At 28.9% G+C, this 17,909-nt stretch overlaps 1 protein-coding gene and 1 long non-coding RNA gene across 8 annotated transcripts in view; one reads left to right on the forward strand and one right to left on the reverse strand.

The window, feature by feature from the left end:
* LOC126896049 (growth factor receptor-bound protein 14-like) overlaps positions 1–17,909 on the forward strand; it is a 55,473-nt gene that overhangs the window by 16,350 nt on the left and 21,214 nt on the right. The window lies entirely within an intron of this gene.
* Positions 4,061–10,540, reverse strand: LOC126896052 (uncharacterized). 4 transcript variants are annotated; one of them, XR_007701764.1, is made up of 6 exons: positions 10,286–10,540; positions 10,042–10,204; positions 9,730–9,877; positions 6,468–6,557; positions 6,130–6,253; positions 4,061–6,063 (listed from the first exon to the last, which is right to left on the reverse strand). It is a non-coding gene; the product is annotated as an uncharacterized LOC126896052 (long non-coding RNA). The 4 variants fall into 4 exon arrangements; XR_007701766.1 differs by having other exon boundaries at positions 6,138–6,253; positions 9,730–10,204; XR_007701763.1 differs by having other exon boundaries at positions 9,730–10,204.

The raw sequence follows: 17,909 nt of genomic DNA on the forward strand, positions 1-17,909 counted from the left end.
ATTGTTTCAATGACAATTTACCCAAAAATATATTTTTTCTATTTGTTTGTAATGATGAATATTAATTTATTACAACTGTGATCATCAACAAAATCCTTACATTAATTTTCTATAATTTATCATAATCTTTTGTGCTTCATCTGTTACAGTCTTTTTTACTATCATCAATCAATACTAAATTTCTATTTATATCGCGTTATTTACGCTACGTTAGTGTTTGCAAAAATCATATTTCCCTTCAACGAGATTCAAAGGTTTCTGATCGATCTTATCATTTTTTAAAACAAATAATTGCTAACTTTCAAAAAAAAACTAGAATTTAAAATAAAAAAAAACAACATTTGTTATAAAACACAAAATGTGTGCTCCAATTTTAATTTTTAAAGAAATTCTATATACTATAACATATACGTTTCATTTAATTTCATTACGTAAATATTATGTAATTATTATTTTATTGTTCGCGCAAATAATAAGTGTGTGTATTTCTTCGAACCCCTCATTAATAATCTATACAAAAAAGAAACCTTATTTTTATTTATTTTCTGCAGACCCCTGGTGCTTTTGATCCTTTTGTTAGTGTCTGTTTTGAGTGTTCAGGTGTTCGATATACATACTCATATAAAGAGATACCAACGAACATCAGTATGAGGCGACGTTTTTGAGGTCCGATTTCAAACTAATTTTAATCCGTGAACATATTTTTTTTGTTTCCATAATGTTTTAAAGTCGAACTTTGTACGTTTCAAATGTTCAAACATACCATGTATTTTATATTACTATGCCTCTCAAAAATCTATTGTTCGTATCACAATGAACGAGAAAACCCAGTTAACCCATTGCAAAGGAATCAAACCCTGATACCGCACTCAAGCATGACGTGTTATCGATTGGCTAAGTTGGTCGCCAACATATTTTACTTTTATTTTATTAATGAAAGTAATTGTCAACGTTTTTTGGTTAACTTAGACTTAAATCTAGAATTGTAATACTCTTTACGACCACAAATCTATATAAAGTTGTTTTAATTAAAATATATCAAAAAATATAATTTTAGGCTGTTGATTTGTCCTTCAATAAATAATTGGCAATTTTTGACTCATTATTTACTTATAATGACAATTTTTAAAAAATCGGGAATATTATCTGTTATAATATATTATCTGTTAATTGCTTAGACATCAATCCCGTAATTAAGATTTTATTTTGGGGAGAGTGATCTAAATGAAAAATATTTTTCTCATGCAATACTATCCACTATAGCTTCATAAATTTAATGCGATTTCAAATTTTATTTTTTGCGGGGATTCAGATTCCATTGTCAAACTACAAATGAGTCTAATAGATATCCTCTTTTACCAGAAATATATATATTTTTTAATATAAGAGTTTACTAGTTAATGCAATATAGTCAACACATTGTAATTTGTAATTTAAAAATAAAATGTAAGTCATCTTAATTTACTACAAATAAAAAAAAATTATACCTGCCTGTAGCTTTCTCAATTAACAGACACTATAGATAAATGTTATGTGTTGATTACAAATTTATTACAAATTTGCTTCTAAGCGTTCTATAAAAAAATTAATGAATCCTAAATATAGATTAGAAAGGTTATGTCGTCGTTGGGGTGTTATTTTTTCATAAATATTACATGTTTTAATTAAATATTTATATTTCTTGTAGTATAGGTCTACAGAAAAATATTTACCAATCATTTAACAATATTTGAGGTAACTTAAATATTACTAGTCACGCAAAAAATATGAATTCAATGTTTTTTTATCTTTTAAGTTTTAATGATTCAAAACTAATTTATTTGCGTTGTACATCCATTGTAAGAGTTTCGTAAAGGTGTTATGTTGCCACTTATAGAAAATTATATGAATATGTATAAAATAGCGTAAGCACTTGTATCAAATTTATTCGCTTCTCAGATATCCCGTTAAAAAGTTTCATCTGGTAGTTATCTGTAAGGAAAACTAATCAATAAACATAGTAAACCTAAGACTACACTTAATGACTCTTGTTGCAATTTATGGTTTGACTTGGTCGTTAATTTTTAATTACTATTGTGTTTTGATTTTATTTTTGCCAGTAAATTCAAATATAATTGCGTGTAAAAAAAGATAACTATGTTTCTCGTTATTCTATAATTGAATACACAAGTTGTTTAAATGATATTTAAAAACAAAATATTAAAAATAATAGCCCTTTATTAGTTAAATCCAAATAATGTATTTATTAAGTTGGTAATCCTGGCACTTATTTATAAGTTTTTGGTTGTATTACTATGAAATATAATTATATATTCGTTGTCAGTTCTTATAATTAAACGTCCTCGACAATGAGGATTATGTTAAGCATAGTTAATTACCGTATAATAGTATGAGCTCGACGTTTTCGTCTTATCAAATTATCAGTTTATCGGTCTTTAAGTTATATAGGTACAACGGCAAAACGAAACCAATAAATAAAATTAATGATTTTAAGTAAATAACGGATAAAACATAATTGAAATGCTTATCAATTTCATTAAAAAAATTGTTTTTCCTTGAAAAAACTTTCACTATCTTCTTATTCCTTTTTAATATACACGCGGAAAGACTAGTTAGTTTAATTAAAATAATTGATGACAGCAACTGAAATGTTATAAATGAAATATATATTTTTTAATTTTTTAACGGAAATCATTTGAGGAGCGGTTTATAATTTTTTTAATAATGATGTTAAATATTTAATATTACTTACAATAAAATAACGAAGATACCAAATAAATTCTTTATTTATTGTAAATCAGCAGTGTACTTTTTAAGTTTCAGTACCCGATTTGAATTTTCCCCGTTAATTGTTCTCTGCGTAAAAAAATTTAGACATTTTTAATTTATTAAACAGGCGATAAGAGGAAAATTTAATGACGAATAAAGATTTTTGATGAGAAGTCAATATGTAAACAATTCATCCTAATCCTCCATAATAAAATATTAAAAGTACCTATTTTTAAAACGCGCATAATTCCCATGATCTTATCAATTTATCAGTATTTGAGTACTATTNGTCAATATGTAAACAATTCATCCTAATCCTCCATAATAAAATATTAAAAGTACCTATTTTTAAAACGCGCATAATTCCCATGAATTGTATGAGAAAAAATTGTATGATCTTATCAATTTATCAGTATTTGAGTACTATTGTGCTTTTTTATTCGCTTATAATACAAAATTATTAATCGACATTCAAACAATTCTCTTTCGAGTTTGATAAATCTGTTATGATAATTTCTATTCACAATGAGCATTGGCAATGCAATATCACCGTCTGCATATTGATTTTCTACAGATACAGCTTATCACCATGAAGTATCATTAGGGGGGGTGCTTTATTTATGACATTTGAGATATAAAGTTGCCGAGATAAGAAATCGTGAGCCCCGTCCATCGTACTATGGAGCACGTCCACGTTGGACGCGGACTACATAGCAGCTGGTGGCAATTGGTAGAGTGTGGAGAGAAGTACACACGTACAATAGATTGGGGTACGTCACGTTCCAACAGCTGTTAAGGTTCGAACGTCCTTGTGTTTGTCAGTGTGGTGAGAGGGTCGCGGGACACACGTGCCTAACGCCCTCAGCTACGCATCCTTCGCCTACCGCGCCGTGCTACCGTATTATATTGACCTACCCTATACCGACCGGAATTCCGCCCTTGACTAGCGACATCGCTGCCGTCGACCCTCGTGAACAAAAGATACGCGTGACCCCCACCTCCACTGTTTTATATTATTTTTGACAATGCATCCAAAAACCGCCGCCACACGTAACGTTTACATATATAAACGCAAATATCAACTTTAACTGGCTAATGCTGAGTTTAATGCTGTCGTTACGATACGCTAGATTCGATGATCACGGCAGTATTCTAAAAAAGTGTTTATATTTGACTATGAGGAGTTTTTTTACGTTGTTTATGACTTCACGAAAATAATTCGGTTAAAATAAATAAGAATATTTGTGTAAATCAACGAAGTTTATTACAAACAAATTAACTATAACGCGTTTAGTTGTTCAGCTATTATAGATGAAATAATTAAATTCTTAATGTTTGAATGCGTTTTATTACACAATTTTTATAAGTACATTTTGATAATAAAATGTTTTGCGGGATAAAACCACAATTATTGGCATACTCACAAAATGCTAGTCTATAATGCCAAATCCATTTACTCTAAAAATAAAATAATAAATTTTCTTGTAAAAAAAAAAAGTTCGTTTTTAAATATACAATTTAAAAATATGACCATTTTTTCCCAATAGGTCGTATAATTTTGCTTTTGATTAAATATGGTATTAATTAAAAATTTAATTAAATCAATCAAACATTTTCTTAAAATATTAATTCATGACACAATCTGTACCATCTGAATACTGCTGCACAATGTTAAAATGTTTCCGGGTAGTAACAGCATCCGGCAACGTCGCCACCCCCGCGATAGCGAACCGTCGGCTCACCGGAAGGAAATTAAAAGCACCACCACAAAGTACAGATTGTAATTTTTTTTGTATATATGTAGTGTATAGTTTGACAGTTTGATGTTATAAAGGAGAGCAATATTTCCCGTTTAGTTACAATTTTTTTCATTTGAAAACAAACAATAAATAGGTTTAAGCTTTGTGTTAGTAGTTAATTTGCAATTTTTATTTAACGGAAGTTGTATGTCATTCTGGTATTATTATTTGCTTGTGTTTGAATAGAACAAAAGAGGAATAGCAAACATAATCAGTGGAAACAATGTAACGATATAGTGTCCTGTAATATGCCGCCCCCGTTCACAATTGTTTCGGATGGTCAGAGCTTACATTTTGCATGATTACTGGAATTGTGGTGTGCGTGCGTGCGTGTGTAGTATCCAAGGTCAGGGTCTTAATATCATCGTGTTTAGTTAGCTTTTTCTAAAAAAATTCTATTTTCTAAACAGGTAAAAGTTAAAAAAAAACGTCTACTTTTTTTTCAAATTTCTTTTGGTGAACACTGCGAGCAAAATTCATTTTGAAACGATAGTTCTTTTTTATTTATTTATTTATTTTTTTTGTCAGTCTGATTTTATTTGATACGACCGCTACTTAAATGAAAATTGTCATTTATTCAAAATAAAAAAAACTATTTCATGAGTTTCTTCGATGTCCTTGAAACCGGTTTTTGACGATCCAAAACAGACAAATTTTGTGTACAAAAATTACACATGAAACGAAAATATTTTTTCTCGAAAAGAAAATGGTGGAAATGTTTGTATAATACCTATATATACAAATGGATGCGCACTGTTAAAGCTGCGACATTAATATTTATCGTCCGCCTTTTTCCATGTAATAATTTAGTTATGGACATATAGTAATATTTTCTCGCGCTATTCACGGCGGTTATCATCTTCCCGTCTCACGTTAACAAAGTTGGATATTGTATCAGCTCAAGTGCAAAACGTACACTCGATAATTGTGTATGAAATTTTACGAGAATTTAATTGTAAGTGTGTTATATATATAACACACCTGTGATCATATATAGAGTGTAAAGGGCGCCGCTTCGTCCAACTAGCGTCTTATCTATATTTGCTTGTGATTTTTTTTTATTACTGTGTATACAATACATCTATCTTTTATAATATTTCGTTTTGTTCATACCTCTTAAAATCTATTGCAGCTTATGGTGTACATTTCAAACATCACGTAGTGCATTTTTTTCATGTTTTCATAAGTCAGAATACATTGTCCTGAACTAAGGGTTAACACATGTTGGCACAAACGTTAAGTTCAACCGTGGTATGACCCTATTATACTTTTTATGAATTCATATGTGATTATAATCTCATTATTATCCTATAATTACAAAATAATTTCCTAAAAACACTCAATTTTTTTCATCTATGTTGGCAATATCAAACTTGTACTACATAAGTCTAAAAACTTCAATTTCGGCTGTTTTTAAAGTGTTCAGTAAAGTGGAGAATATTTCTATTGATAAAACGTCTATTGAACGCATAGGAAAATTTACGAGTAGCGTAAACTAAAAAAAAAAAGCAAAAATTAGTATCACTAAAGTAATGTCTAAAATAATCGTCACTCGAATTACAAAATTACTCAGTCCTGATAAAATTTTCCATCGGTAGATTCAATTATTATTCTTCTATCACTTGAATTGATCATAATAAGAGTACCGTGAATGTTATATAAGTATTATATATAATAATATTACTCTAAGAACATAAAAATAAAAAATATCAATTTTCATTAACTACATATTATTAAAAATAATTATTCTATTATTTAACGTCCATTTGAGTTTCAATAAGTAACACACAGAAAAGTAATAAAGATAAAGTTTTGTATGACGTTATAATCAATATTGCACCTATACAACGTATTAAGTAGTAATAGGACCCATTAATAATCTAGTAGGTTATAGTTTACTGTAAGTCGTTGTGGATCCTATTCCTATGATTCGATCGTTTGCATGCAATGTATTGGAAAGTTCTTTGAAACTTGTTCGATTGAATGTATCTAAAATTAAATTTTTAAATAAATAAAAGTTCTTTTGAAGTAATTATTGTACTTTTTGCATTTTCATCTTGTACTTAGCTAAAATGTAACGACTTGGTATAATTTCAACTTTATTATAATCGCTTTGAAACCGTATGGCGTAGGATGTGTACACTTGATCACTTTGCCAGTAATTTTAGTGATTAGTTTGTCAATATTCGGTTGAAGAAATCCCATTGATAATCGCCCCCCTTCTTCGTACCGATAAAAAACTAGTTATAATTGCTAGTGTAATTAAAAACACGTTTTAATACTAGCAATCATGATTTTTTTATGTCGTACCACGTGAAATCATTAACTATACGGATTACTTTGACTGATAATTGCTACATAGTGGATTGAAAAAAGTGAAACAAGTCATAGCGCATTTATAATACTCCTACGAGAATTGATGTTCGATGCTCTCAGTTTATGTCAATGGTTTTCTATAGAGAATACTTAGCTTAATAGACTGTCTAGTTTAGTTGCTTTTAATGATCGTGATAAATTGAACACATAACCCCCTCATTGTCACATCCCCAGAAGGTAATATTCAATTCGGTCAAAATTTCATGCGAAATGTTTAAATAATATTTGTGAACAAATTTATGTATATATCATTGGTCGGGATGCGACCATTAAGCACACTACACAAATTTTCCGCTTCTATCACCATTGGTGGAATTTGAAAATAAAAATTTGTTTAAAGTTTCCTACTAAAATTATTTTTATACTATATCATTAATGGTTATCTAGAATTTAATTTAATTTTTAAAGAATCCCAACTATGCGCATGTCTATCATAATTATCTCTTTATTTACTACACATGGCTTATGATTACAATTAAGGTTTAATATTAATTTAAATGGATTATTAAAAATTTTAACTGAAGTAAGTATAATTTTAACTTGTAACATTTAAAAAAATGTTAAAAAACATATTTTACAAATTTTTTATTTATTTTATATTTTTTTGCAAGAATGTTGATAATTTGAATTTTGTCGTATAGAGTAAATTCCCCTTGTGCAACCATTTAAATACGGACCCTAAAATGATGGTCTTAGCAAAATTATAAAAAATTAACAACAATCCGAGATGGTTTTATATTGCCCTATATAATAAAGATAATCAAACAGAAAATATATTTTTTTAACAAACCTTATGTGCGATGAACGACAACACATGATTAAACTTTCAAGTTTGAAGTACAGATTTTAATATGTTTTTTTAGTCAATATTTTCTCAGCTTGATTCAGAGGGAGTTATATTTATGCAAATAGTTTTGAGCTTAAATATTTAGAGTTAATTCAAGTTTATAACACGTAGATAGTAATTATTTTTCTTTTAGAGTTAATTACATCAAAATAATCTATTGAAATAAATGTTCGGTAATTGTTAGATTCTAATTTGAATTTATTGTCCGTGTTGCGAAATATATATATTCTCGTCAAAACTAAAGCTAAAATTAAATTTAACTAAATCAAAACTAAATTTAGACGAGAACATACAATTTCGGTGTTAATCAAAATCCGAATACCATCTATGACCAAAACGGAATGGCTAAGTTTTTGGATATTTTACAAAAGTAAGTGTCTAAGTAATTAAAAGCGCCTGGGCAATGCTTTTGTCTGGTCTCATTCGTATTATTTCAAATGAACTCTAGTTTATCATTCAGTGTAAAGTTGGTCAGCGCATTGACTGCAGTAAACCCGTTCCAAGAGAATTTCGAACGCACTAGTGTGATTAGTAATGTATAATCGTCTGAAATGTATTACAAGGATTTTCTGTTTTGCATATTAACTTAGATCACTTGGCATATAGAAGAGATTACGTGCGGTTTCTTAGATTATTTAGTTAAGTGATAAGTTTTACACCGCGCGCATATATTATAATGGCATCGATATCGTAGACTCTTTAGTATTGTATGATTTATGAATATTTATATTGTCTATAGAGCGGGTTATGAACAAAATCAAGTTTGCCAACATGTCATCGGGGAAAATGTTTGTTGTTCCCTGGAGTTGAGCTCCGTAATTCTTATATAAACGTTTGTGTACAGTTTGGTTTTTTTGCATGTGTATTATGCATACGGCAGTATGAATTTGAGCACATTCGATAAGACATAATGTGCGGTAAATATAACGATTCAATATATTATATTGAATACTCTCTCAGATTTTGATTGGGATATGATTTTAACCTCCTAATATTAACTTTGGGTGACCCCATTATGATTTTTGAAATGCCGTATAACGTGCATTTTATAGAAATCTGTATGTAAGATAATTGTTTAATATACAAGTATAACTACTGTGGGAAAGGGAACACAAAGTTGTGTGTTTAAATAGAATCGCGTGTGCGATACGTTCATAAATTTAAAATAATGTTCCTACTGGTTAAACAAAATATAAAACTCTTACTACGATTTTTGTCTTTTTTAATAATTTTAGGACGAAAAAGAATTGATATACAACAAAAATGATGTAACGGTAGAATGCTTTTATTAAAAAAAAAACATGGTTTATATTTAAATTACTCCCAATTGGACGTTGACCCAATTAGTATGTATATTTGTTCACTGATGCAAGAAAAATTTGGGGTTTGAAAACGTTACATGTAAATATTTTTTGACGGTTTTTCAATATAAGTTTCTACCGCCCTAGTATTAATAGCTTGTTGTACACATTTTGGTAAAAATACATGTATACCTAAAATAATAAATATGTAACATTTTTCTCTATAAATTTAAATATAAATTGCAAACATAGACGATAATTTACTATAATTATTTTACAAGACATATACAGAAAGAAAATAGTATTTCTAAAAAAAAATTTGTCAACTCACTTAATATTTTTAGATAACAAATTACCTCATCGGAGTTTTCGGAATTAGCTAAATCTTTTATTATTGACTTGAAATAAATTTGTTAAAAACAATTATGTAGTTTTAGATTTCTAATTGTAATAATTTTTGATATTTAAACTAAACAATTTTTGTTAACTCTCTATAACTGTTTGCTTAATTTAATTTGATCGATTAAAACACATCGATATTACAACTTTTACAAAGAATACAAGTGATAACATATTTCTTTGAAAAAAAAAAACTTTATTATACTGTCAACAATCGTAATTTAAAACAATGACTTACTCATGTATAATTTCATGTCATCTGAATAAATAATTTACAGTCCAATTTTTTAAGCATTGATAAAACATTATTGTTCGACTGTGATTTCATCGCTCTCCACCGCCCGTGTCTTACACGTGTAATATATATTGTGTAGAAGCATTATTTTCTTTTATAATTAAAAAAAAATTCGTTATTCGAAATATACAATATTTACTAGCGAATACTAAAAAATCATTTAATTTATCACTATTTATTTTGTTGATAATATGATATGTTCGTAGTGTTTAATTTTTTTTTTTTTTCACGTAGGAAAAATCATTTCAATCTTACATTTCTGAAGTCTCCCGATGCTTGAGTATTAAAATAAACGATAATCACGTGTCTCTTGACTGTTCTCTCTAGTTGGTCTGATTGTATATTTTTATTTCATTTGCGCATTGACTGTCTTATAGAAAAACTTATTTATTTTTTTTGTCCAAATTTACTTTATTATCTATACAATTAAAAAGTAAAAATACATATATTTAATCGTGTTTGAATAGTTAATTATTTTCATAACAATTGAATGCTTTACTGTATGGTGATTCACATATGGAAACTCTGTAAAACAAGCGTCACTTTGGCTGAAGCAAAACGACTAGCACAATAATAAACGACGCGTGCTGTACCGTATTATTGTAAAATGATAAATGAATAATTTTTATTCGCTAACACATCACGTTTGTTTTTTTAATAATAATTTTATGGAAATAGATTATAAAAAATATAAAAAAAGTAAATAAATATTTTGCTAATAGATAAATCATTTAATTGATTTTTACTCTAATCGAAAATATCTATATAGGTTGCATATCCTTAAAAAAATTGTATTTTCTAATTGCAGTATATATCTCCGGGTTATGCCGATACCCGTTAGCTAAGATTCTGCAAGCTTGTTTTGTCTTATAGTGCAACTAAGTTTTCTCGGTCGTTCGTTAAAATCACAGTTTAAATTATACGGTTATATTCGATAATAATCGTTAACTATTTTAATAACAAGAATTGCTTTCCACATGCGCTGCAACTAGACAGTTATAACTACTATTTCGAAATGAACAATTTTACTTAATTACCAGTCACTTAACAATTTTATCTATTTGTTGCGTCGACGATGCCAGAAAGACATTGAAATAATCACTTCATTTGCATACATNGAACAATTTTACTTAATTACCAGTCACTTAACAATTTTATCTATTTGTTGCGTCGACGATGCCAGAAAGACATTGAAATAATCACTTCATTTGCATATCGAGAAAATTGTTATTTTATGATCGAGAAAATTAATTTTTTTTTTTTTTAATGAAAAAATATGTTTTTTAGTATAATTTACCGAGTGTTTTTTTTTTTAATGAATAATCTAAACTGTATCTTGTAGATAGGATTTCGTATGATTTATAAAGTATGACACAATTCCGATAAGTATATAATTATTATATATTTGTTTTAGATTATTTTTTTGATTATAGAATAATGTTCATTTTTTGTAAAAAAAAAAATAATGTAAGTTCAGTACATTTAGTTACATTGCGTAAACGACAATATGGTATGGTCCTAGTCATATATTTTCAACTGAATCAGTCATCATAGTTTTTGGATTCTATTGTACTATAATCATATTTTTCGTACCATTAATTTTGTTTTACTGTATGGAGAAAGGTGAATGCTTGGAAAAAAAAATGAGCAATGCCTACTTTAAGACGGTAAATTTGAATTATAATAGCATAGTATGAAAGAAACAATCTTCTAGGTCTAAAAATTGTTCCAATTTAATTGGTAAGTCCACGTTGCGTACACGATGAGAAATTTAAAAGAGATTTTGTTATGACCAGTATTAGTCACTGTTCAAAATTTTCATTTGTATAAATAATCAACATCTAGTGACAGCATTCGAACACACGAACATATGGTAATTGTCGCACTAAATCTTATTAACCGCAAAGATTTAGTTTCCGGGTGTCTATTTACTACGCCAATAATTATTATGCACAGTAAAATTTCTGTTGCACATGCACTGGCTTTTTAGTCTTGGTTCGTTTGCATCGACCTTGTGGCAGCGTGCAATAATTATAATTATCAAACCGGCTATCTGTCCCCGTGTATCATTCAGACTGCTTGCTGCTAGCGCAGAACATGTCATTATGCACGCCTTTATTCGACGCACACCTCTCGTGTATGATAATCGAACAAACGACCTTCCCCGGCTATAAAAAAAGAGGGGGTTATCCATCATGTTCGAAGCACCCCACGTTGACATATAGATTATAATACATCAATGCATCATCCGCAGTGGATTCGCTCTTATCCCGTTCGCACAGCGGTAAAGAATACAGTTGTGTCTCGCCTGACTACTGGTTTACCCTAAAAAATTTTGCACGAATAATACAAAGAACCGTCGTAACCGCCGCCCTTTGCAAAACACAATATATATTGTGTAACTTGACCAAGCGTAAAATGCATTTTACCATAAAATAAAATCAATGCGTTAAATGATATCAACCTGACCTTTATCCACTTTGAAGAATATTCAAAGATTTTTGAACTGTAATGTTACTTTTTGTGTGCCTAGATTATGCGAAAATTCTTTACATTTTTTTATTTATTTTGTGAACCGATCTGAATTGAAAAAAAATACTGCCCCTCTACGCCGGGAAAAGATTATTTCGTCGACGTTATATTATTTTCGAAGTTAAATATTTTTTTTCCCAAACTTTTTTCACACTTTTTCTAAATTAAGAAATTAATATTTTTTTTTACTTTGACACGACCTGTAACGAATAGAATGACAGCCTCTAACTATAATAATAACGAGTACCCAACAACGTTGATTAGTCCGCCTGTCATGTCTTGTGTGCGCACACCTATTATATATATATATATAGTTTCACTGTACATTATGTACCAACCGTCTCTCCTACTAACACGTGCATACATATTTCTATAAGTATCACGCTGTATAATAATTAATAATTGTACTCTGCGAGTACCGAGAGTTTTTTTTTTTTTATTCTCTATCTACTCGGCCCGTCATTGCCGCTGCTATGTTTTGCCCCTCTTTGGCGCATAATACATTTACTAGCAAACAGCTGAGACCTAAGGACATCCGATATTGACCTTGATCGTGCGCTTGCGCGTATGTGTGTAGGTGTCCTCTCGTCACATACTCGAAATTTCATCCGAAATTCTAAACCATACCTCGGTAAAGCATTACATGTAACGTATACAACGTTAACTCGTTTAGTATTGCAGGACTGACTTAAACTCGAGCTATCTTCGACAGAAAAGATATCTATTTAATTTATATTTGAATCCTAGGAGGGATTACTGACAATTTATCACTCGTCGCAACGACTTGTTAAAAATCTCTGCTTATTTTAATTTATCCATGAATAATATGGGCTACTGATATGTCATTCAAGCGTACCAATAAGGAGAGCCTATATTGAGGAAGTAAAAAAAATAAAAAATTTATTAGCTATGATAATTGATGATGCGTTAGGTGTGCCACGGCCGAGTTTTGTTGTATGGAGTTAGATACATTGATATGTTTTTCTAATTTTTTTAATGGCACAAGGAAATTTTTTATTAAGGATACACCCGATTTTTTCATTAAATAAGAGTTTTTTCATAAAAATGTACTGAATATTATTTATTATTATTTTTGTGAGCTATGGTAAATATTATATTTATTAATAAAAAAAAACTATTTTTAAGGATATTTTTAGAGATAATTTTCAAAATTTTCATACTATGAGATGGAAAATGAACTAAATAAAATTTCCATTGGTCGATATTGTAATATTATTTTAAGATTTAGATATGATGAGGAACAGAGCCATACTCTATTTTTATTATATCGCACAGATAAGAATACTACTATGTTACGTACTCCTCTTCCCTATATTTAAAAATTATAATGACTTAATATAACATGTAAAACTCAATTTACATTTTTTCAGTTACCACTCGGTTAATCGCTTTTAAATTTATCAACTAATTCATTTTTATTTCTGTTAGCCAATTCATGAAATAATGACTTTTACTCTTTTCTATTCTTGGAAATTTGTATTTGGCAAACTTAAGTTTTTTATTGCAAAAAAAGTCAAATATTTGATACAAAAAAAAAAAAATGATGAGTATTTTAGTCCATTAAAGTTTAGAGGCTTGAAATACTTAAATTTAGTTTAATATATCTATATGTATATAAACACATATATTTTTAATTATTTTTTCTAAGTATAGATCATGACGATTTCTAAAAATTAATATAGTTCAATTATTTTAATATAAAATTAATTTTAATGTATTAATATATTATGTGCTATTGCAATATAGACGTACATCAGGCACATTTAAAGTATGAATGTGTCAAACATTCTAAATATCAAAGAATAAAAATTTGTTTTATTCCTGATTTATGTTCTATAGGTCCAGGGCAACAATCTTATTTGTTTTTCAAGTATCGGAATTGATTCTTTTTCGTAAAAAAATTGGTTTATCGATGCACCTGATCTATGGCTTTATATGGCACCTGTTTAATTTTATTTGTATTTCCTGAAAAATTATTTTCTTGTTTCATAAAACGTTTAACATAATCACACTTTATTTTAGTACTATATTTTTTTAATGCGCGTTTAAAATTAAATTTGTTGACTTGGTATTTTATAGAAAAAAACTATTTATTTCCAATAAAAATAGTTATTCTCTATTAACACAGCGCTTCTCTCGACTTCACTATAAAAAATATAACGTATTCCGAAATAATTATGTTGAATGTGACCGCATACATTGTGCTGACTAAGCGAATTATACTATTGTAATTATTCAAGAAATTTTCATAACAATTAAACTTACTGGATTTAGGTGTAACGCTTTTTACATATATAATATTAAAATACATTAACATCATAGCTCGTATGTAATTTGCGCGGAAGCGTGACAATCGTGTGCGTATACTTGTCCATCTTCACTCAAATATATACATACAGTTACCTCTACTCTGTTTATCATTGTTCTCTATTCTACCGTTTTTCAATTCATAAAATATTTCATAACACTCATGGCTCGTAACTGTTTCGGAGTGTGCTGAAAAAAAAAACGAGTACGGATTTTATCTTTTTACATTGTATTTGTCCATAAGAACGCATTTGTGTTTGAATAGATTAATCTCGATTACATCGTTGTTTAGTAGTCTAATTATTATAATTAAATCGTTCTAATCGGTCCGTCGACGTTTGTGTAATTACTAATTACAGCTGCGCGTTCAATAATATTCAACTATCCGGTCTAATATAAATTTACAGAGTAATCCGTAAATCATGAACCACTCGTAAAATTCTGATAACTTTGAAAATTGTGTATTTTGTATATTTCGGTTATATAAAATTTTCGATTTATTCATTAATAAATATTTTTTTAGTTCATACCTTATGAGTTATAGGTGTATCAACATTTTTTTCAATGAAAATATTTTGAAAGCTTATAAAATAGAAAATAATGTAAATGAGAAAATGACAGGTCGATAACATCTTTTGGACCAGTGTTTTACAAATTAGTTTATTTTATACGATAGTTAAATATGTATGTTTCCAAAAAAAAACCTTCTAACACATAAGGGAAGAACCAAAAAAATACATAATGGTGGATAGATAAAAAATTATATGTAATTGAAAAATACAAAAAACAATTTTCAAAATTATTATTATTTTACGAGTAATCGAGTGGCTTATGATTCACGAATCACTCCGTATATATATGTGCTTCCAAACCAGTGAAATTAATACTTACCCGTAGTATTGACGTGCTCATAGTAATAATATATTAGATAGTAAATCAAAACACGGCTACAGTAATTTTCTATTTGACTTTTGTCGCATTTACTAAGCTATTTACGATGGACTTCTAGAGAATTATTTTGTTCTAGAAAAATCACGAAGACTGAAAACATTTGCATACTTTGATATTATTCATATAGTTTATATTCTCATATAATTATATGAATTATCTACACTCGTGTTGTTTCTTTCATTAGAGCATATTGATATATATATATATATATATTGTATATGTTAGTTAGCTAGGCCGTTGATTATTGAAGTTAGTAAACCCAACTCGTTTGTAAAAATTGTGATGTCAAATGTAACATGAAATATATTGTGCTATTGTGACCCGAGATCGTAAATGTATAGATACAATACTAGTTGCAGTTTTTTTTCTCGAAATAATGTAATTTCAACAATTATGTACGAGATGTATAAAGATGCGCATTAAAAACTTCAACTTATGATTTTTTCTGCCCAAGAATTATGCGCATTTTTTTATCAATTGCTCTACAAAAATTGCGTATGAGATATACTATCAGTACTTTAATCCAATTGAGGCTAGAGTTTTAATCTATATTATACATAGATATCTATGTACATTATGTATAATAAATATAATAAAATAATGGCTCATAGATGTTATAAGTCATTATATTTACCGGTTGTGATGTAAGTGTGTTAAGTTTAATCAATAGGATACAAAAGCGACGGTTGAACATTTATGAAATGCGTTGCCACTTGCCAGCGTCAGGGTACAAAAATTATAACGTTCGAGCATTTGCTGTGATTATTCGCCGAAAGTATATACAAGTAGATGATAAGTATGAGATCGCCATACAAAGGCAAATGAAGGGTGGAAGATTAACAGATTTTGGACCTGACAAAGACCAAACAAGAGTAGTGGGGGCAATCCATTACAATTTACAAACCGTTTGTAACTAAGATTTGACGGCTATACGCGCGAAATTATTATTCCTGTGTAATTTGATGGGTTGGGTCTGGTAAAATACATCATTTTGTCTTACGATGTAGTGTAGACAACCAAAGGGGTTTTATGTATTATTAGTTCAGTTGGAACGAGTATTTATTAACAAATATTTCCATTAAGTCTTTTAAGTTGTATGTGTACGTCAATAGTTATTATACTTTGTACGCCCAGCGTGGTCCATTGTTGTTTTTATTCTTCGAGTAGAATTTACCATTATGGTTCATTACAAACCAATGGTTTACATTGTATGTGTAAATTCATATAAAACATCTCTAGAAAAAACCAGAACATTTATGGCTAAAGGCACGATAACCATTAGGTTTGTTATTTTTTTCTGTATATAATTTTGCAACTTTTTACTTGTCCGCATTTGGTAAGTTTCTTGCACCACCACTGTCGTCGTGACCGGTAAATGATTGTATATTAATTATTCAGTCGAAGATAACATTGTATTATACTCAACCGACGTGACGTTATTTAGGAAACATGACTCGAATAATAACTATTTAATATTTTTCTAAGATTTTACCTCAAGATATTGCAACGTATTATTATATCATATGAAATTAGCCATATGTTAATAATAATCATGTGTGGAAGTGAAAACGTACCCACATGCCTTTTTACTGTTAATTACTTTCAACCGTAATCGAAAAAGCTGAACTGTTAAAATCATTTATATTTCTGTGTTATGACACTGGTAGATGTACGTAAACTGTTTTGAAAAAGTTCTTAGTAAAAACGAAAAATCCATAAAAATATTTAAATATTGGTACTATGTTTTCTTGACTACCATACATTTTTTATTTTATTAGTTGTTCGCTAAAATTCCTAAAAGCCGTTGCATTTGAAATGTTTATTATTTGTGATTTTTATCTATTGTACTAAAAACGCGTGTGTACTTGTCCAGGTGCATATATCCCGTAGGGGGCGGTTGATGAAACGCCCGGCTTTCGTTTTACAGCTGATACTCCTGTAATATTACTCATAAATAAGATTATTTCTGCCCATTTTACTACTTATAATTTAATAGTTAAAAAAACAAGTTATTTTTTCCAGCTGATCTATCACGTGAATTAAGTACACATTTTGCTTTAACTATGCACAAAAAGTGTAGGATTTTAATAATGAACAAAAACGTTTCAAACATAATTCATATTCTTAAAAATTTTAACGTATAAATAAATAATTTATTATTATATTAATTATGTTTGTGTAATTTTGGTCATAATAAAAGATGTATCGTGGTAGGCACGGTAATTATTGTAACGGCCGAGTGCATACGGTATTGTGTCAGCTGTGGTGCGGCCGACACTGTATGAACAGCTGGGTGCGGTAGATGATTGGGC

The sequence above is a fragment of the Daktulosphaira vitifoliae genome, unplaced genomic scaffold, assembly GCF_025091365.1.
Source record: "Daktulosphaira vitifoliae isolate Bord-2020 unplaced genomic scaffold, ASM2509136v1 Scaffold_1, whole genome shotgun sequence".
Taxonomy (NCBI): domain Eukaryota; kingdom Metazoa; phylum Arthropoda; class Insecta; order Hemiptera; family Phylloxeridae; genus Daktulosphaira; species Daktulosphaira vitifoliae.